At 37.5% G+C, this 22,279-nt stretch overlaps 1 protein-coding gene and 1 long non-coding RNA gene across 2 annotated transcripts in view; one reads left to right on the forward strand and one right to left on the reverse strand.

Annotated features, from left to right (window-relative positions):
- pebp4 (phosphatidylethanolamine binding protein 4) overlaps positions 1 to 22,279 on the forward strand; it is a 167,368-nt gene that overhangs the window by 78,140 nt on the left and 66,949 nt on the right. The window lies entirely within an intron of this gene.
- The window catches only part of LOC147835830 (uncharacterized), a 121,551-nt gene continuing 104,491 nt past the window's right edge, over positions 5,220 to 22,279 (reverse strand). The window contains exons 5-6 of the long non-coding RNA XR_015498499.1: positions 13,130 to 13,284; positions 5,220 to 8,248 (exon numbers count right to left, since the gene is read on the reverse strand). This is a non-coding gene — a long non-coding RNA (uncharacterized LOC147835830). The remainder of the gene's footprint in view (positions 8,249 to 13,129; positions 13,285 to 22,279) is intronic.

Raw genomic sequence — 22,279 nt, forward strand, 5'->3', positions numbered from 1 at the left:
ATTATATCTGCATGTAACCTAAAAAAAAAAGAACAATTAGATATAATTTGTATAGTTTGATCTATAGTGACCTCTAAAATAGTCACTTAATATCCCTCAAAACACTGAAATCGTATACATTTTATTAATAATCCATTCATTCATTTTCTTACCCTATACTGGTCTCACGGTTTGGTTCGGTTACGATTATCATGCCATCGATTCGGTTCAATTTGATATCTCGGTGCATCACGGTGCATTGATGATGCTTTCTATATACAGTGTTATATTTTAGGGGGGAGGCTATAACAAGCTGTCTGTATAAACACACAGACACACAGCAACACACTGTCTCTCATTCACACACAAACACAAACATAGACAGCACCAAACAAACAAACACACTCAAACACACACACACACACACTTAAGCCCTCGCAATATGCGTTTAGCCAGGAGAGCTCACGCTGAGCAAAGCAAAAAAAAAACATGAAAAAAAGAAGCACTTTTCCGACGGTCCCTTACTGAGAGCTCCGCTCCGCTAGCTCTCCCAGCTGAACACATGTTGCGAGGGCTTAAAGGGAGCAGTGGTCGTAATGCCGAGTGGAAAAAAAGAAAAAGACAGCTGTGACAGCTTTGTCTTTTTGTAGGAAACACACTTTAGATCTTTTTAGGGTAAGAGGTTTTTGAGTTGTTGCCGTCTATAACTGAATGTATCCGGAATATCGAAAACAAAACCAACTTAACCGCGCTCATTTCTGGCGCTCCCCTGGATGTACAGCGACCATACAATTAGATATAATTTGTATAGTTTGATCTACAGTAACCTCTAAAAGAGTCACTTAATATCCCTCAAAACACTGAAATCGTATACATTTTATTAATAATCCATTCATTCATTTTCTTATCAGCTTTGTCCCTTTATTAATCCGGGGTCGCCACAGGGGAATGAACCGCCAACTTATCCAGCAAATTTTTACGCAACGGATACACTTCCAGCCGCAACCCATCTCTGGGAAACATCCACACACACACACACCCATACACTACGGACAATTTAGCCTAACCAATTCACCTGTACTGCATGTCTTTGAACTTTGGACCAGAGCACCCGGAGGAAACCCACGCGAACGCAGGGAGAACATGCAAACTCCACACAGAAACGCCAACTAGGCCGAGCATCAAACCAGCGACCCACCTTCTTGCTGTGAGGCGAACGTGCTACCCACTGCGCCACTGCCTCGCCATTTTATCAATAAATGAGATGTAATTTTAATACATTCATACATTTGATTGACTGAAGCATGTATTACCAAACTAAATCTGAAAAAAGTTGAACACCCTCTCACCTGGTCGTCAATGTATAATTCACACACTGGTTTTATGCAAGTATAAAACACCACGAAAAAATGATCCTACAGCTATAAAAAAAGCAACTCTTCCGTCATTCCCTCATCCTGCAGGCGTTTACTCGTAAATCTAAACACAAATACATTCGACTAAAAGCAGCATATATGATCATAGTCTGTGAAAAGGCCAGGCTGTCTTCGTCCCTGCAATTCCTCCTCCCCGTCTGGCCAGGCGACACCTCGTGAATAAACAAATGTATTTCAGGTGCTCAGACAGACAAGCTCTCAATACCCTGTCACTGTGTGGGCGGCGGCCATGCAGCCTGTCTGCTCCCTGATTGGTCGGCTCCTTGTGATGAGGCGCCATGGTTGGTCAGAGGTTTAATGAGGCTGGTGGGAGGTGAGTAATTGCCGCGGCGACTTCCTCTAACCCTCGCCGAACTTATAATAACATCCCGTGCCAATGTGTGGAATTATCTGTCCTGGAATACTCCTGGGCTTCAGACTGCAGCAGGTGCCACACAAATGAACCATTCCCCTCTCACTCCGGCACCCTTATTTAGAAAGGTAGCCTGTAATTCCTTTTTTTAGAAATTAAATTACAACCCTGATTCGGCTTGTTACTCCCCCGTACGAGCAAACGTAATGTCTTTTGTGGATTGCATGCAAACACGATGGGAGAGCAAAAGTTGTTTTTCAGTTTTTGCTTCCATCCGGAGTGCACATTATCGACTTGGACTCATGGGACGCATCTAAACATCACATCTCGCTTCGGTTTTATGAGAAACTAAAAATGGAGGTGCGTTAAAAGGAAAACAAAAAAAGTCATAATCAACTTTGTGTGATTTAACTTATGACAGTAGACTGATATGTACACTACCTGACAATAGTCCTGTCGCCTATTTAAGTTTCAGGAACAACAAATAATAACTTGACTTCTAGATGATTATTTGGTATCAGAAGTGGCTTATATTAAAGGCAAAGGCCTCTAGATTACACTTATTTGACCAAAATTAAATATGATTATGATTTTTCATTATCTAATTAGGAACGCAAGATCTGACTTTGCTTACACAAAAGTCTTGTCACTGAACAGAAATAAGGTCCAGTATAGAATATAAAGTCCTGCTGCAGTGGAGACAGAATGAATATTGTGTCTGACTCCATCATGAGCTTGGAGGACTGCATCCATACATCTCTGCAATGACTCAAATCACGCATTAATAAAGTCATCTGGAATGACAAAGAAAGCCTTCTTGCAGGACTCCCAGTAGAGGAGTGAACCTATACTGGTCTCACGGTTTGGTTCGGTTACGATTATCATGCCATCGATTCGGTTCAATTTGATATCTCGGTGCATCACGGTGCATTGATGATGCTTTCTATATACAGTGTTATATTTTGGGGGGGAGGCTATAACCAGCTGTCTGTATAAACACACAGACACACAGCACCACACTGTCTCTCATTCACACACAAACACAAACATAGACAGCACCAAACAATCAAACACACACACACACACACACTTAAGCCCTCGCAATATGCGTTTAGCCAGGAGAGCTCACGCTGAGTGAAGCAAAAAAAAAAAAAATGAAAAAAAGAAGCATTTTTCCGACGGTCTCTTACTGAGAGCTCCGCTCCGCTAGCTCTCCCAGCTGAACACATGTTGCGAGGGCTTAAAGGGAGCAGTGGTCGTAATGCCGAGCGGAAAAAAAGAAAAAGACAGCTGTGAAACATATCCGGCTTTGTCTTTTTGTAGGAAACACACTTTAGATCTTTTTAGGGTAAGCTTTTTTTGAGTTATTGCCGTCTATAACTGAATGTATCAGGAATATCAAAAACAAAACCAACTTAACCGCGCTCATTTCTGGCGCCCCCCTGGATGTACAGCGACCTTAGCATTTGCCTATACTGCCTCTGCCACGGGCCGGCCCTGAGTTGGCTTCTGAGTGTTGTAAACACCGGCGCTCACCTCCCTCGCGACTGAGCGCATAGGAGATAAATGACGTCAGTACATAATAACCGGTTATGATTCTTACTGAACCGATACCGAATTGTCTGCGTCTGCATCGCGGTGCTACAAAAATACAATTAATTTTGACACCCCTAACTCCCAGAGTTAATCCTCCATCTTACCCCAGACATGCTCAATAATGTCCATATCTGGTAACTGGGCAAGGCCAATCCTGAAGCACCTTGACCTTCTTTGCTTTCAGGAACTCTGATGTGGAGGCTGAGGTATGAGAATTTGCCCTCTTCTGTGGTTTGTAAAAAATAAAAAATAAATAAAAAGTGTCTGAGGTATTGGGCGTGGCTAACATTGTCATGACTGTCATGGTCCACTAGGTGGCACTGTAGTTTGCTAGCGAACTTTAGTAGTCCCCACATTCCACGTGCACACACCCGGCTTTCACTTACACTGATTACATACCCTGCTGATTCCTTTTCCTGTTTTGATTCTTGTACTATTTATACACCCTGCACCCGTTTGTTTGTTACTGAGTCGTTTGTCTAGTTTGTCTTGCTTAGTTAGTATGTTGTTCCTGAGCCGTGTTTCTGTATCTTGCCGTAGTTCCTTGCTTTGTTTGTTTTATCGTTATTTTGATACTTTGATTTTTGATGTCCTGTTTTCTTCTGTTAACTGCACGATTTCTCATTAAATGCATTTGGATCCACCACCCTTTTGTTTTCATCCGTCATCACACCGTGACAAACATACTTAACATACTTGAAGACAAACAGAAATGGGGACAGGAGGGGTTTCTGAATGAAATGCGTAAATCCAATTTGCTCGCTGTAGAAAAAACAAGCCACGCCCACTGTTTTCTCATTTAACATTTCATTTCTCTTGGAAATGTGTAACCAAGCGGCAACCTCCCGCTCTCTCTCAGGAAGCCAATACGGAAGTAACTAAAACTGCAATTCCTCCGAAATTCCGCTAGTCCTGGCCGCTCCTGGCTCCAAAATAGAGCAAATTTCAATTGAGCCCACTGTTAGAATGGCCAACTTTACAGCAGAAAAAAAGACGTTAACAGCCTGGTACAAAAAAGATTTTGGTTAATACAGCTAATATTACCCTTCATGACAACTGTGAGGGGGGTGAATTTTTTTATAACTCGTCCGTTTCCTTTATATTCAGTTATATTAAGTTTGCATAATTAAGGGCGTGGCCACTTGAGTGACAGCTAGGTCTCGTTGGTCGCCGTCACGTCACCTCAGCTGAATCCTGCAGATTAGCCACTGAACTCGGCATATTTATCGTATTTCTGTGTTTTATGTGGCTTTACACAGTCAACTGCCTTTTGGACTTGTTTCCTACAATTATTAGATGGCATGGCATGCTGAGTGCACTTAATTGTGCTCACAAACCATTCACGTGGCCTCCGTTTCCCATGTGAGTAAAGTTATATACTTATATACCATCTCTATACATGTATTTGTTTTATTTAAGATCATTTATCATTTATATTTATATTTAGAGCTGTAATGCACTCCAGAATCTGTCAGATTGATCAGCTGTAGGCTCTAGAACAGTCATCTGAAGCGTTGTCATACAGTGTTATGCTGGATTTCATCAATAGTCCTGCATTTACTAACACAGACTATATCTGAAGTGTTTGGAAGTAATTCACGTTTTCCTCCTGTTAAAAAACATCATAAGAACAATGTTTAGTGGCTCAATGTGTTACAGCAGTGTTTTTAAAAGTCTAAACACTTTATTGATATAGTATACAACCAAGCACAAGTAGTCAGAATACAAACGAGTCACAGGTGATAAAGTATTAAGCGTTTCTCCCAAAGTAAAGTGTGTCTGAACCAGATCCAAGCAAAATGCCAGCAGGTGTCTGTAGCTCTGCTCACTCTCCGCCTCTTTGCCCTTGTTTGGTATCCCGGCGTGGGCGTGATGACTCGCGAACAAAATGGCGACAGTTGGCCGCGCCTCCTTGTGGCTTCTTTTGTGCTCTTTAGAAACCTATGGGTGATGTCAGGGATACTACGTCTATGTGTGTTAACAGTACAAAAAAAAAAACGGTTGCAGCTTCATGCGGACTTAAATGTTCAGGCTTCTTTTTATGCCAGCTGGACGATATACTGACTTTTAAAAGATGTCTTAAAAACCTCTCAGAACATCTCAACAATTACATAGAAACTTCCCAAGCACCTACTGCCGCATCATGACAATGATGTTTCCATGGACAATAATCACCATCTAATTTCAGATCTTGTTCATTCATTGATTCCTTCGCCTCCCCTGGCTAACACATACTTATCTATATATTCTGTTGAATCTGCTGTCATATATAGCGATTTTATCATCAATTCTCGTGCAAGTTTCTCGTCGACCTCTGTCCGTCTGAAGGAGGTTTTCTAACACTTTATTGGAACCATATTTAGTTTGTCATTTCCTCTGTTTGGCAGCATGTGTGCAGATGGACCCTTCCTCCTGCCGCGCTGCCAACTCGCCACTCGCAGTCAGTCGCCATCTCCAGTCACCACTCGAGATTTCTGGCACTTGCAGAGAAAAACCAAAGAGCCCACTCCACACGTTTGTGTCATCCCGCCGAACGAATCTCCCTCAGTAACACATCATCTTATGCTCTTCAGTTCTTCATCCAACATGTTTCCATGCAACCCCACTTGAACTGTTCCTGGCTCAGGCCTGACTTGACTCCAACCAACCAATCGTGCCTCTCAAGATCCTGTTAAGCGTTGTCTGAGACTTTTGCTGTTACTCATTATGCGTTATTACAGTGCACGTGACATCAAAACTAATTATATTGATTTGGTTAGCTCACACTGGTGCATGTCATTAGACTTCACAGCAAGAGGGTCGCTGGTTTGAGACTTGGCTGGGTCAGGTGGCGTTTCTGTGTGAAGTTTGCATGTTCTCCCCATGTTCTCGTGGGTTTTCTCTGGGTGCTTCGATTCCCCCCAAAGGTTCAAAGGCATGTGGTATAGGTGAAATGGCTAGGCTAAATTGTCCGTAGTGTATGTGTGTGAATGAGTGTGTATGGATGTTTTCCAGTGATGGATTGCTGCTGGAAGGGCGTCCGCTGCGTAGAACATATGCAGAATAAGTTGGCGGTTCATTCCGCTGTGGTGACCCCAGATTAATAATGGGACTAAGCTGACAAGAAAATGAATGAATGAATGTGGTTTGTTTATTTGCTTAAATCTGGTAAAATAACAACCCTATTGTTAGATCAATGGAGAACAGAAAATCATAAAAAAGTTTGGTGACACTTTATAATAAATACACACTATGAGTCATTTACTAAGCGTTAGCATATAGTGAACTCATTATTTGTTTAGCATTAACTCTACATTAATAAATGTTAGTAAGCAGTTTATAACTACAGCTACTAATGCTCTATTCTTGACTTATAAGCAGCTATATATAATGTGTTTAACAATTGTAATTTCATACTTAGTTAATGATTTATATTCCATTACTAAATTAAGTATTGCATTATTTACAAATGAGTTGTATTTAAGAGTAGTTGAGGGTTTTTAGGATCATTCAAAATGAGTTCGTAAATGATTAATAAACTATTGAAATCAACATTTATATGTCTTATTATTCAGGCATATACCAATAGTCAACTAATATGTTAATAAATGCTTTAATAATTCAACTTCATGCAGTTTTGTGACCTAAAGTGGGGACTATTCATGCTTTATAAATCCCTTATAAATGACTATTACAGGCTCAGATTCAAATGAACAATAATCTTTGCAATCTTTTCAAAAAGTAAAATTACTGTAAAGTTTAAACATTGCTGAATAACAGGAGTGTCAAAATACGACATAAAACTGGATAAAACAACAACAACAATATAATAATTTAACAATATAATAAGATGCAATGTTTAAACTCTACAGTGATTTTATTTTAGATAAAGTTTTCGTTTGAAGTAGAGTTTTATTTGTGTATCTTTAAATGAATAGGAATGAATAATGTCATTTTTCTTGTTTTCTTGTTTTTGAGACTTTATTTGTCATTTATAAGGGATTTATAAAGCATGAATAGTCCTCACTTTAGATTAGGTCCCAAAACTAGATGAAGTTGAGTTAATAAAGCATTTTATTAATATACATAGTAAACATTAATATATGCCTGAATAATAAGATATAAAAGTGTTGATTTCAATAGTTTATTAATCATTTACTAACTCATTCTGAATGATCCTAAAAACCCTCAACTACTCTTAAATACAAATGGTTTGTAAATATTGTGATAATTAATTTAGTAATCAAAAATAAATCATTAACTAAGTATGAATTTACAATTGTTAAACGCATAGGTGCTTATAAGTCAAGAATAGAGCATTAGTAGCTGCAGTTATAAACTGCTTACTAACGCTTATTAATGTAGAGTTAATGCTTAACAGATAATGAGTTCACTATTTGCTAATGCTTAATAAATGATTTATAGTGTGTAGTTATTATAAAGTTTTACCAAAGGTTTTTATCGATATATAAGCAAGCCTGTAGTGAACAACACCCTATGGCTGAAGTGTAATTACTGTAGCAATACTGTAAGAATGAAAAGAAGCTCTAAAGTATTTACATATCGGATGCCTGTTGATTTTTTTTTCATTTAAGGAAGCTGATGCAGATTGAATTGGTAATGAAGTTATTAATTCTGTTGGAGCAGATGGTGATGGAAGAGGGGAACGGGGAGCTGAAATGCCCCTGTAGCTCAACACTCAGCCCGTCTGACCCGCTCGGAGTCTCAATTCCCTCCTGCTCGTGGAATACTACCAAAAAAACAATCCCAGAACAGCTTGTTCTGCCTCAAACTGACTCTTCCTCCAGATCACAACACTCCTATGTCTTGCTCTGTCTGATTTTTCAGCATCTCTTTCTCTCGCTCTCTCTTTCTCCGCGCATAAAAGCGGATGTTTTTGTTTGCTCTGCCGACAGAAACAAAAGGCAGAGTCATTAGCGATAGAGAGTAGATGTGCGTATGTAAATAAACGGCTAGGTGAAAAATCCTTATTTACTTTTCAACCTAATAGTCCACCCACAGATTGCGCCATCACATCCGAGCTGTTGGTGAATCAAATAATTATTAACTATAATCTTGCAGCATTGCAGTTATCGCTGGATTGAACTCGTGGATCAAGTTTTCTCTAGTTTTCGTTTTCTCAACCACAGTTAATAACTAATAATAAGTATAAGAATCACTACTCTGTTTATTGGTCAGTAGGCCTGTAAAGCCCCTTTCAAACAGTGATACCGGTAAATATATGGAAAATTTCCGGAACAACTTTACCGGTAAATGCAAAAAAAGTGCTGTTTACAAGGGCGAGGACGTTAGGGAATTTTTCCGGAAAAGAGCGTTCACACATCCATTCCAAAATACCGGTAAATTCTGACATCATTAACCAGAAATGAGCTCTAAACAGCTGCGCTTGTATTTGTAAACATTTGACTACATCACAAACTCTGTAGATGGATCAGTATTGTGAACGACTTCGATGAAAACATATAGAGGAACACTTTCGCATGTCGAGATGTACATGATATGTGTGTGTGCTGGCGCTCATGGGCTGTTTCATGGGCACACGCAAAGCTTAAAGGTAAACAAACAACGGCCTATCATACGCATCTTATCGATAATTAATTACACGGTTGGCATTAAGATGAACATATAAACGTTATCTGACTACATCTAGCAGCTAAATGTGTCTGGAAAAATATTCTAAGGCTTTTATTCTCATAAACCGCATGGACGTGAATGCGTCTGACTGTTCTGATTGGCTAAAGCAGACGTCTCACGTCAGCACGTTCTAGGATTGTTCCGGCAATCTTCCTTTTGCTTTCACACAGCGCAGCATTCCGGCAAATTACCGGTAATGTTACAACTTCTCTTTCCGGAAAATAGCCCGAATGAATTTACCGGTATTTTCAAAAAGGGCCTGTTCACACATACACAACTTTCCGGAAAATTGCCGGTAATTTTCCGGAAAGGTCTGTATGTGTGAAAGGGGCTTAAGGCTACATCCACACTGCGAGGCTTAGTGCTCAAATCAGATTTTTTTTTCAGATCTGATTGTTTTGCATGGCTGTTCACATTGTCGTTATAAATGTGGCCAATATCAGATTTGCAGTGTGAAAAGATCCTGGTCCTGATCTGACCCGCATGCGCAAAAGTACGGACAGCACAAAATGTCTAATTATGCACACAATGTGTATACTGTATGAAGTAAGCACGCTGTCAGATTATGCTTAGTATGAATATTGCTCATTTCACAGACACCTGTGGTGTATATCATGAACTGTAAAGAGTTGTTCTGCTACTTCTAATGTGTATTTGGGCATTTGAAAGCTTAAATAAGTCTCTTGTGATTGAAAACACTGATCATTTGTGATTTATTACAAACTCAACAAAGGTTAATGAGCAGACTGAACTGTGAAGGCGGAGTTGGTTTATCTCTGTTTGCAGTTATTTGATTTTACTTCGTTATAAACAACAGGCACGTGCAGAACTGGGGTTTGGGTGCTCGAGCACCTGCCCTTTTTTTCTCTCTGAGAGAAAGTGCCCCCTCCTTTGCGCATAGATCCCCTATCCGCAACACCCCCGACGCTCTTCAGCTTTGCAATCAACCGACCGACTGTTGGCATCAAACATCGAACATGACAATGAGTTCACTGTACTTAAATGGCCTCCACAGTCACCAGAATTCTATCCAATAGAGCACCTTTGGGGTGTGTTGAAACGGGAGATTCGCATCATGGATGTGCAGCCGACAAATCTGCAGCAACTGCGTGATGCTATCATGTCAATATGGAGCAAAGTCTAAGGAATATTTACAGTACCTTGTTAAACCTACGCCACGAAGGAATAAGACAGTTCTGAAGACAAAAGGGGGTCCAGCCTAGTAAGGTTTACCTAATAAAGTGGTCGGTGACTATATATATATAATTATACTTTATATACATATACTTTTATATATGTATTATACTTTTATTTATTTATTTATTTATTTATTTAGTATTTTTTCATTATTCTTGCATTTCGTTATTTTTGTAATTTAATTAAATAATAAATAATAAAGTAGAATAAATAAATAAAATAAAAAAAAAATTAAATTACAAATAAATCAATAAATAACAAAATATATGAATAATTTAAAGTAAATAAATAAATAAAAATTTAATGAATAATAATTCATTATACTTTTATTTATTCATTTTAAATTATTAATATATTTTGTTATTTATTGATTTATTTGTAATTTTATTTCATTTAAAATGTATTTATTTATATATTATACTTTAATTAATTTATTTATTTGATTATTTATTCGGAATTATTCATGTAGTTTGTTATTTATTGAATTATTTCTAACTTAATTTTAAGTAAAAAAAATTTATTTATTTATTTATTCGACTTTCATTTATTTATTTATTTTTAATTACTGATGTGTTTTAATATTTATTGATTTATTTGTAATTTAATTTGAATTAAAATAGTTTTTATTTATAATTTTATTTTAAAAAGACAAAATGGTATTATCAGTATGTTTTGAACTTAAGGAAAATCGCAGACATATGTGATTTCATGACATTTATTTTATGCATTGGTTGCTTATCAAAATTTGACCAATCAGATATGTATCCCCGCCTCCCCAGAAGTGCCTATTCTGCTATTGGCTAGAGCAGCCCAAAGCTAAACCCAGAGCAGAAAATAAACACTAATGACAGGAGTCGAGACATAAAAAGTAAAATGACAACAGCCAATCAGAGTGAGAATATCTGCTTTTTCAGTTGTCACTTATTCATAGTGTTTTAAAAACCGCGATATTTGCAACTCAACACTGTTTTTAAGTCTGAATTAAAATAAGATCTGAAAAATATCTTTTACCAGTTTATTTTAAAATCATTTAATTAATAAATGATTTAAAAACATAACTAGTAAAAAAAAAAAAAGCATCTTTCAAGGGAAATGTTAAATATCGTAAGAAATATCACAATACTATATCGCATATATTCCTGTATAATGCAGCCCTACTGTGTGTATGGAAATTCTCCACAAAGAGAGCTGCAGAAAGCTGTGCGTGTGTGTGTGATGACAATGTGATAGGGAAACACCTTAGCATTCAGCCACTAAAGCAGCGGCACATCTCAGGAGAAAACCCAGATTCACAGATAGAGAAACTATTGTAATGCTGCAGGAACAGCTGTGTGTGTTTTGTGCAGAGTTTTGAGTGCCTGTTGGGACTCCCGGCTCTGCCTGTACTGCATGTCCTTTGACTGCTGATTGGATTATCTTCATTTTTTCTTCCCCTCAGAGGACTGTGCTTTTCTGGAAGTCAGCGTGTCAAGTGCGAGTGTTTTCTCTTCACGCTGTGTGTCTATGTGCACATCCGTGCTTCGCTGAAGAAGCTGTTAAGCTCTGTAAGTGACTCCCGGCCTCTTTAGGGTCACTAAGACAGCAAATCTGTAGGAGTTTGTTATGCCAAGGCCGAGCAGAAAGTGTTTTATTATTGTTTAACAGAAAACAGTTTAAGGTCTCAGGAGCCGGCGGTATATTATTGTCTTTGGATATGTTTTTATCCCATATGTGTGCCCGTGTGTGTACATGTCAGATTTTTAGATTGTAAAGATGACATGGATTGTTTTTGAGTTACCTTCTGTTATTTCACATACTTGTGGGCAATAGAACAGTTTTATTTTAAATGTTTTAATGAGGTGATTAAATTCATAAGTTTTTGTAAAAGTGCCCTATTCATTACTTAGATTTTTTTGTCTTGTTTCTAGCAAAAATATCTAAAAAATCTTAAATCAAGAAGTCAAGAAAAAATAAGTGTCTTGTTAAGAAATAATGCCAAAATCAAGTCAGTTTTTCTCAAATCTACCGCTTTAAATCATCAGTAGTTATGTGGTTGTCTTATACCTACACACACTCGCCAATCGTCATCAGTTATGTGGTTGTCCCACCCCTACACACACACACTTGCCGATCATAATAAGTTATGTGGTTGTCCCACCCCTATACACACAAACACACACTCACTGAGCTTCATCAGTTATGTGGTTACCCCACCCCTTCACACACACTTTCCAATCATCATAAATTATGTGGTTGTCCCACCCCTACACACACTCACCGATCATCCGTTATGTGGCTGTTACTCGCAAATTGTTAATTGTTACTCGCCATAAGTTATGTGGTTGTCCAACCCCTACACATACTCACCAATCATCATCAGTTCTGTGGTTGTTACTCGCCAATTGTTACTCGCCAATTGTCATCAGTTATGTGGTTGTCCCGCCCCTACATACACAAACTCGCCAATCATCATTAGTTATGTGGTTGTCTCACCCCTTCACACACACTCGCCAATCATTGTCAGTTATGTGATTGTCCCAGCTCTACACACACACTCATCATCATCGGTTATGTTGTTGTAATTGTACTTTATATTGATCTCCCTACATTATTTTATGTTTACATCATTCAACTAATTTTAAATCTTGTTTTTTTTTTTCATTTAAATTTATTTCAACATTTAAATTTATATTTTATATATTTCAATTATTTAATCACATAAATGTTATGGTACTTTATATTATTTTCAGCAGATTATGCAATGTTTTTTGATCTCTACAATACCCATATTATTCAATCTAATAACGTGGCCATCAAATCAAGCTAATTCTCCAGGTTACAACCATGCCTATAAAAGTCTATTCCTTACTATGACGGACAACAATTATGCAGCCACTTTTTTTTCCACTGCAATAACACTCTTCACTAAAAACCTGCATTAAGGAGGGTAAAATACCTCAATTGACTCCATTCTGCTCCATTTGCCATATTATTGTGTCCAGGGAGCTCAACTAAACCATATAATTTCCCACAATCCACTTCAGTTTTGACAGACACTTCTCCTCAGGTAGTTCTCATGGCTGTATTTACTCTGCAAGGATCCATTTCAGCCTGAAAAAAACAACAACAACAACTGTTATTTAGAATTACTCCTCTATTGTACACTTCAACAACTGTTCATTTTAGTTCCCCCGTCGTACTTTTTTTTCTCCTGTGTTCTGGAGCCTCACACCTCGCCGGGGAACATCTGTGCCGGCTGGGGGTGCATATGGGGCGCAGGTACCGAATGCATCTCATCCCCGTTAATGATGAGTGCCGGTGGCCTTTCTATCGGCTCCTGGGTCCGCTCACTTCTACAGCCCGACAGATTTAGCGACATATGCAGGGCTTGTTGTTTTTTCGTTTATAAAAAAAAAAACTCTAGCGAAGTAGTTCATTTGCAGACGCGTGCCGCTAACCTTACAAGCCACCTGTATCTTTCCGAGAGACGGTGGGCGCCGCACTGGAAGTCTGTTTTTCTTTCTCTCTTTTTTTTTTTTTTTTTGGTCTAATGTGATTTTAATTCCATATTTAGCGAATATGCAGATGTGTGAGGTCAGGATGTGTTTGCGAGGTTTTTTTTTTCGAGCTGTGAAAAAAATGAAATGCTCGTCAACATGTCGACATTCATCACTCTCTCCGTGCAACCGTTGGCTTGTGTCTTAATTAAGATTTGTCAGTCTCGGTGAAGCCCGCCGGTGAGCTTTTGCTGAATTGCATCACCGTTTAGACCCTGTCAGAAAAGGTTCGGGAAGGATTCCTTTGACAACTTGTTCAACAAATGTAGATTTTTACTAGTTTCCTTAAAGTTGTACTGAAGTATCCGTCAAACAATGTATCATTCAAATACGTTGTTCATTAGTTGTACTATCAATCATACATGTATCTGGTTAAAGGTTTGCTGCATTGCTTTAGCATTATCTTTATATACAGTTGAAGTGAGAAGTATTAGCCCTCCAGAATTATTAGCAACCCATATTTTTTCCCCAATTTTAGTTTAACCTTTTGAAGTTTAGAAAAAATAGAATAATAACTAATTTCATTCATGTAAACCCTCCCGTTTTTGCTGAAATTCTCCCGTATTTTACCATTCTATCCCACTATCATTAAGTATTTTCCCATATTTCTGATATATTTTTAATCTTGAAAGCATGCTGAAATTAATATTAAAATGTCTGCATTCACTTTCTTTACATTAAAGCTGTGCATCGATCATCGCCTTTCATATGCAACCTCTGAACCAGTGAATGCATGTATAAGCGCTGACTAACGCTCCGTTCAATAAACTGATCCCAGCTCAGCTTCTGTACACGCCATATACAGAGGAGCAAAAGTGCAGGACACTTTTGGATTCGGGTGTATGTTTAAACAGACAAATACACTGAATACTATGTAAACATCTCCGTCCTGCATGTTTTATTTTAAACAGCTAATTTTCTCTTAAATGAGCAAAAAAAGTAAAGTAATGGACTGCTTTCATTATAGATCTGTGCATTCTTACTGCTGATCTGGGATCAGTTTATTGTACGGAGCTCATCTGTCAGTCCAAAACAATATCACGGCAATTCATAACTTTTTGCTTCAGTGGCTAATTTTTATGAATACTGTACGTACGATCTAATTCATACTATTTAGTATGATTTGCTCATCACCCAATGAGCGTTGGGGTTAGGGGTGGGGTTAGGTGCCATGCCTCCTTCTTAAAATCGTACATTTTCGTACAACTAATCTCGTATGAATTCGTACAAATTAGCCACTAAACTGATAAAACATAAGTCACTTACGTTTCCTTGTGACATCAAGCTAGTCTGTCAGCGCTTATACATGCGTTCACTGGTTCAGAGGTTGCATATAAAAGGCGACGATCAACGCACAGATTTAATGTAAAGAAAGTGGGATAGAATGGTAAAATACAGGTGAATTTCAGCAAAAATGGGAGGGGTTTACATGAATGAAGTGAACAGGAAGTGTTTGTGAAGAAACAATTTTGCAAGGGATCGCAATACATCTTTGCGAGGGAATGCAAAACATATTTGCGAGTTAATGCAAAACATCTTTGCGAGTTAACGTAAACCATCTTTGCGAGATAACGTAAAACATCTTTGCGAGATAACGTAAAACATCTTTGTGAAATAACGTAAAACATCTTTGCGAGATAACGTAAAACATCTTTGCGAGATAACGTAAAACATCTTTGCAAGATAACGTAAAACATCTTTGCGAGATAACGTAAAACATCTTTGCGGGATAACGTAAAACATCTTTGCAAGATAACGTAAAACATCTTTGCGAGATAACTTAAAACATCTTTGCGGGATAACGTAAACCATCTTTGCGAGATAACGTAAAACATCTTTGCGAGATAACGTAAAACATCTTTGCAAGATAACGTAAAACATCTTTGCGACATAACGTAAAACATCTTTGCGAGATAACATAAAACATCTTTGCGAGATAACGAAAAACATCTTTGCGAGATAACATAAAACATCTTTGCGAGGGAACGAAAAACATCTTTGCGAGATAACATAAAACATCTTTGCGAGGGAACACAACATCTTTGCGAGATAATGCAAAACATCTTTGCGAGATAACGTAAAACATCTTTGCAAGATAATGCAAAACATCTTTGCGAGATAATGCAAAACATCTTTGCGAGATAACGTAAAACATCTTTGCGAGATAATGCAAAACATCTTTGTGAGGTAACATAAAACATATTTGAGAGATAAAGCAAAACATCTTTGCGAGGGAACGCAAAACATCTTTGCAAGATAAAGTAAAACATCTTTGCGAGGTAATGCAAAACATCTTTGCAAGATAACGAAAAACATCTTTGCGAGATAACGCAAAACATCTTTGCGAGATAATGCAAAACATATTTGCGAGATAATGCAAAACATCTTTGCAAGGGAAAGCAAATACCTAAAAAAAATATGTTTTCCTATCAATCAGGTACTAGCACGTCCCTTCTGGGGACGTAGCAATGACATACAAGTCAAGGTAAATTTAAAAATCACTAATTTATTTTATTATTTTCGTTGTCCATACTGTCCCAACTTTTTCTCATTTGGGGTTGTGTACATAGCAACAATATAGCAATATAGAACACAGTCCAAAACATGCGCTATAGGTGAACTGAATAAGCTAAATTGGTCGAAGTGTATGTGTGTGAATAAGTGTTTTCAGCTGGAAGGGCATCCGCTGTGTAAAACCTATGCTGGATAAGTTAGCGGTTCATTCTGCTGTGGTCACCCCTGATGAAGAAAGGAACTAAGACGGAGGAAAATGAATGAATGAATGAATTAAAGAAGGAATGAAGGAAGGAAAGTGCTGGGTTGTTGTTGCACTGATTTACTCATATGTGTGTCTATTTGGAGAGAGCAGAGCTGACAATGGGTCTTTAAGACGTGCGTCCATCTGGAGCTGCTCTGTGTGAATATACAGGTCAAGAACCGGCACTCCTTCCATACACACACCTCCTCACACACACACGCACAGGGGTCAAGCAGACACAGGCCTTTACACACAGGACAGCAATTACACACACAATCCCTGTCTGCTTCTGCGTTTAGGAAAAAATGCTTTTCCTAATTAGAAGCTTTGCCTTGTTTCTAAATATCTAAAAGTAGTTTTGAATTTATTATTATGAAATTCTTAGGTCATGAAAATATAGCTCTTGTTAACCCACATTTAACTATTGTTAACAACCCAATACAGTCATTTTAATAATGCATTAGTAAATGTTGAACTGTGCGTTAATTAATAATGAACAATACTTTAAACAACGCATCATAATAGGGTTGTAATGCTTTTACATGTATACATGTATTTATTCATCATAGTTGATGTTAGTTAATGATTTATATTAAATTGATTTATATTGTGAAATATTTGATATTCATATTCTCAAATAGGCACTCCTGTATTTTATTTTATATTTATCTACCCACATTTTTACATTTACATCATTCAAATTATTTTAAATCATTTATTTTCACTTAAATGTATTTAATTGGTTTATTTCTAGTATTTTAAAAAAATATTTATTAATTTAATTGATTTATTTTATTGTACAGTTGAGGTCAGAATTATTAGCCCCCCTGAATTATTAGCACCCAAGTTTATTTTTTTCCCCAATTTCTGTTTAATGGAGAGAAGATTTCTTCAACACATTTCTAAACATAATAGTTTTAATAACTCATTTCTAATAACTGATTTATTTTATCTTTTCCATGATGACAGTAAATTATATTTTACTTGATATTTTTCAAGACACTTCTATACAGCTTAAAGTGACATTTAAAGGCCTTATGAGGTTAATTAGTTTAACTATGCAGGTTAGGGTAATTAGGCAAGTTATTGTATAATGATGGCTTGTTCTGTAGACTATCAGGAAAAAGTATAGCTTAAAGGGGCTAATAATTTTGTCCTTAAAATGACTTTAAAAAAATTAAAACTGCTTTTAATGTAGCTGAAATAAAACAAGTAAGATTTTTTCCAGAGGAAAAAATATTATCAGACATACTGTGAAAATTACCTTGCTCTGTTAAACATTATTTGGGAAATATTTAAAAAAGGAATTAAAAATCAAAGGGGGGCTAATAATTCTGACTTCAACTGTACTTTATACAGTATTTATCTACTTATTATTTTACATTTATATTATTTAAATAATTTTAAATCACTTATTTTCATGAACAAACAATGAATAAATTTATTAGGGTATTTATTTATCATGGTTAATGTTAATTAATAAAAAAGTTGATCATTGTTAGTTCATGATGCATTAAGTGAGGTTTTCTAAACAAATTTCGAGAGGATCACGTGCTTATGAGTGACCACGGCTGGTCTCGCATCATCAATCATTAATCAACCAATCAGATGTATTCAAATGCACATAAATAGTCTGCCTTCCTTGGGTTAGTCATGACAAACCCCCATCCACCCCAACTTCTTCCTACTTCAGTAGCAGAGGAGTTTTCAGGGCCTACCTGAGCTCAGACTCCCCTCTCTCCCTCCTGACTAAACCAGAGGGAGACTAAACTCTTCCAGGACAGCATGCCAAATACGCTTTTACTTAATCAAGCTAAGTGTGAACTCTTAGACTAATTTTAACAAGCATGAATTTGGATGTTAATAATGCATTAGTAAATGTTGAACTATGATTAATAAAGTGTTGTTCATGATTAATTAAAGTTAGTAAGTGCATTAACTAATGAAACCTTTTTGTAAAGTGTAACCAAGTGGACTTTATTTGATCTGAACACATTTGTGTCATGCGAGAGGACACTTTTTAAGTGTCTGTTTGTGCTGGGGTGTTTATTTGTGTGTTTATAAGTGTAAGGCGTATGGGGAGGCTGTGATCTTGTCATTGTTAGCACACGTTGCTTGCCCTTGTTGTCATGTGGGCTGCTTCGGTTTCTATGATATCGCTCGCTGACTCTCTCTCTCTCTCTCTTTCTCTCTGCTTGTGTCTTATGTAACAATCCTCCTCTCTGTCTTCCATCCACGCTCACCATTCACTCGCCTCGCTTACCCTTCCAACCTTCTGTTACTGCTTTAACAAACACTTTCATGTCCACTGAAAGCCTGTGTATAGCGGCTGTGTGGAAAGCAGACCTCTGCTTTCCCCCTTTATTATACACACTCTCACTCATAAGCCTTATGTAGACAGAATTAGTTTTTTGGGCGATGTCTGAGAAATTTCAGTTTCACAGACGAACAAAGTTATTTGCCCATTCGGGAAATGTCAAATATTTCCCAAGTGATGTTTAACAGATTTAGGAATTTTTCACAGTATTTTCTATAATATTTTTTCCTCTGGAGAAAGTCTTGTTTGATTCATTTCAGCAAGAATAAAACCAGTTTGAATTTTTTTAAAACATTTTTAAAGTCAATATTATTAGCCCTCATAAGCTATTTTCGTTAATAGTCTACAGAACAAACCATCACTATACATTGACTTGCCTAATTAAACTAGGCGTCAAGATTGCTGGTATCTGGATGCTATTTTATTGTCAGGAAATTCTTGTTGTGTTTATATCACTCCAATATGACCCACACACAGTTCAGTCCAACCTTGATTTTGAGTGATTTGATCCCTTTAAAGCTTGCAATTCTACATTCGTTTTTTGTTGCTTTTACGAGCATCTATTTGACACCTTTTTCAAGATTTCAAATAAGTCTTGAAAATGTGTCTGTAAAATTTCAGCTCAAAACACCAATCAGGTTGTTTATTATACCTTTCACAACATTAGAATTTTCTGCTCTGAACACAATGTAGCTGTTATTGTTGCCTGTGCCTTTAATGCTAATTCTCCCCGCCCACCGTTCCCACCTGCCTGTCAGAGTGCGGCATGAAGGAAGTAGATCTTTAGAAACATTTGTAAGAAATACTATAGTAAGAACTTTCCCAATGCTTATTTGATGTATTTGTTGTGGAGTTAACTCAAGCCTTATGGATGAGTCACACACAATGTCATTACAAAGTTCACACACAAACTCACACACACACATACACACACACACACACACACATAGCATGCGCGCTAAACTTTGTACTGTTTTTGCATGGCAAATGTGACCGGATACAAAATAATATCCACTGCTGTATGTATATCTGTTATGTTAATGTACAAAATAAACCTGATTTAACATCCACAAACCAGGATTGCAGCATCTTCTTTTATAATTGCATTGACAGATTGTGGCGATAAGTAAAGCTTGATCACATTTGATGATGACTGATGATCACAGAGAGCTGAACGGATCTTTTAATCCCAGTTACCTTGCACACGTCCTGTCTTGTTGATATGATTACACGTGTTACTAAGGAGACATGTTAATATGCAACTGTCAATCAATTCGGTGGGTGGGGAAACTGCACTCCTACGACATGTTGCGGTGGGCCTTAAATCGGTAGGGATTTGGATTCTATTTTAACGTCAGTAAAAAAAGAGACCTATGTTTATACCACTCCAATATGACTGTGGACACACTATATCTACACACAGTTCTATCCAAACAGCTTACAAATGGTCATTTTCATTATAGGTGCCCTTTAATTAATAAGTGTAATCCTCATTTTTTAGGTAACACTTTAGAATAACTATCCGTTATAACTAGTTAATAGATCATTAATAAGCTGTTAGTAATTGAGTTATAAATGACTTGTTAAATAAAAGTTAATGGTTTGTTCATTATTTATAATTGTGCCTTATAGATAACTTACAAGCTGTTAGTTAACAAGTTATAAATGACTTCTTAACCATATTTTAATGAGTTATAACTATACCTAATACATTAGTAATAGATCATGAACAAGCCGTTGGTAAATTACTTACTAAAGGCTTGTCAAGTATCAGTTAGTAGTTTATATATGTTATTGGGACGTTATTCTAAAGTTGCAACTATTCTTCATTTATTAACTCTTAGTAAATGAGGAAAAGTTGCAACTTTAGAATAACGTTCCAATAACCTACATAAACTAATAACTAACACTTAATTAATATATTAACTCACACTTTACACGTTCATATTTGTTAACCATCTAATAATACCAATGACACTTTGTAGTGAAACCCCCCCCATTGGAACTTTTATTTTTAATTAAATGAGAGCGCACATAATGATGAAAGTATTTAGTAACAGTAAATTAAGCACTTTAGTTTTTATTCCGTTTTAGTTTTTAATTTGGAGGTGTTTTAGCGTGCAAAAGAAGGACTTTTCAAAATGGCTTCTCGAGTCCTCCATAACAGGAGCTCATAGGAAGTGCCATTCTGTTTAAATGCCTAATGCTTATTATCTCCAGCATTTGAGTGTCCTCTTCCCTTGATCACTGCATTATCCGCATTGAACATCCTCTCCATGCAAAACAGCGAGAGATATGGGGAAAAAGCGCTCAGCAATCCAGACAGCGCAGACAAGCCGACTGAAGCTCATCCACGCCAGGGCTGAAGCTTCACACATTAAGACACCTCGTCTTTATAAGACGTGCCCTCTTTCTTTACACCCACAACCATTGTGCTTTAAATCCTGTTCTACCCTTGAGTAGATTTCCGAGACGTCGCTGCAGACAATGTAACCCCCTCACAAGCTGTCCTTTTTGTCTCTCTCTCCTGTTCACTCACACACACACACACACACACACACACAAACACACACACACACACAAACTGTAGTAGGGAAAAGAGAATGGATGGGACAGAAACAGAGAAGTGTATGGCCATTAAGTGACAAGTATATTGAGAAACATCAAAGATATTAAGTGTAAAATGAGTAAAATACAAAATATAAGTAATAGAAACGTTTGTTTTGTTCAGAAGTTGCCTTTCCTTAGTAAAAGAGATTTAGGCCTGTTAGATTTTGCTGTATTTGGCCTGCCTTGTCAGGGTTCTGCCACTCTGGTCTTGTAAATTTTTGTTTTGGTGGCAGAATCCGGACACTAGCCATGTCTAGTCCTGTTGTGCTCGTTTTCTTGGGTCGAGCACTTGTTTCTGTCTCTGTGTGTGCACGCGCCGTTGTGGGTGTACGCAGAGTGTGTGCGCTCCCGCTTAATGCGGCCGCGCGGGCTTTGCGTGCCTCGGACGAGCGCATCTGCAGCGTGGTGTTTCATTCCCAGCGTCTCGGTCTAGTTGGTTTCGGTTTTGATCGCCGCTGGAATGAAGCATGAGTTTTCATTCAAAGCAAAGCGCACCTGTTGTCAAAGCACGTGGCTATGTGTTTGCATTGTGGTCTCGTGGTTTTGTCGTGTGCTTCAGTGTTGTGCTTGTGTTGTCATGAACATGCGGTTAATGAGTTCTCTCATTGGCTGCATGTTCTTGTCCTGTTTGTGAGCGCATGGCTTGTCTTGTCTCTGTCATGCGCTCTCCCATCTATTGTCTAGTCCCACCCTCCTTGTTAACTCATTATTAGTTTGTCATGTTCACCTGTTTGTGTCAATTTACTTTTGCTTTATAATCCCCTCATGTTTTCTGTTCTGTGCGAGTTCGTCATTACATGTTGTCGATCTTTACCTGTCCTGCTGTGTCCAGCCTTGCCTTGTCATGCCTGCCCAGTCAAGTTT

Source organism: Danio rerio, chromosome 8 (genome assembly GCF_052040795.2).
Source record: "Danio rerio strain M-AB ecotype USA chromosome 8, GRCz13ab, whole genome shotgun sequence".
NCBI lineage: Eukaryota > Metazoa > Chordata > Actinopteri > Cypriniformes > Danionidae > Danio > Danio rerio.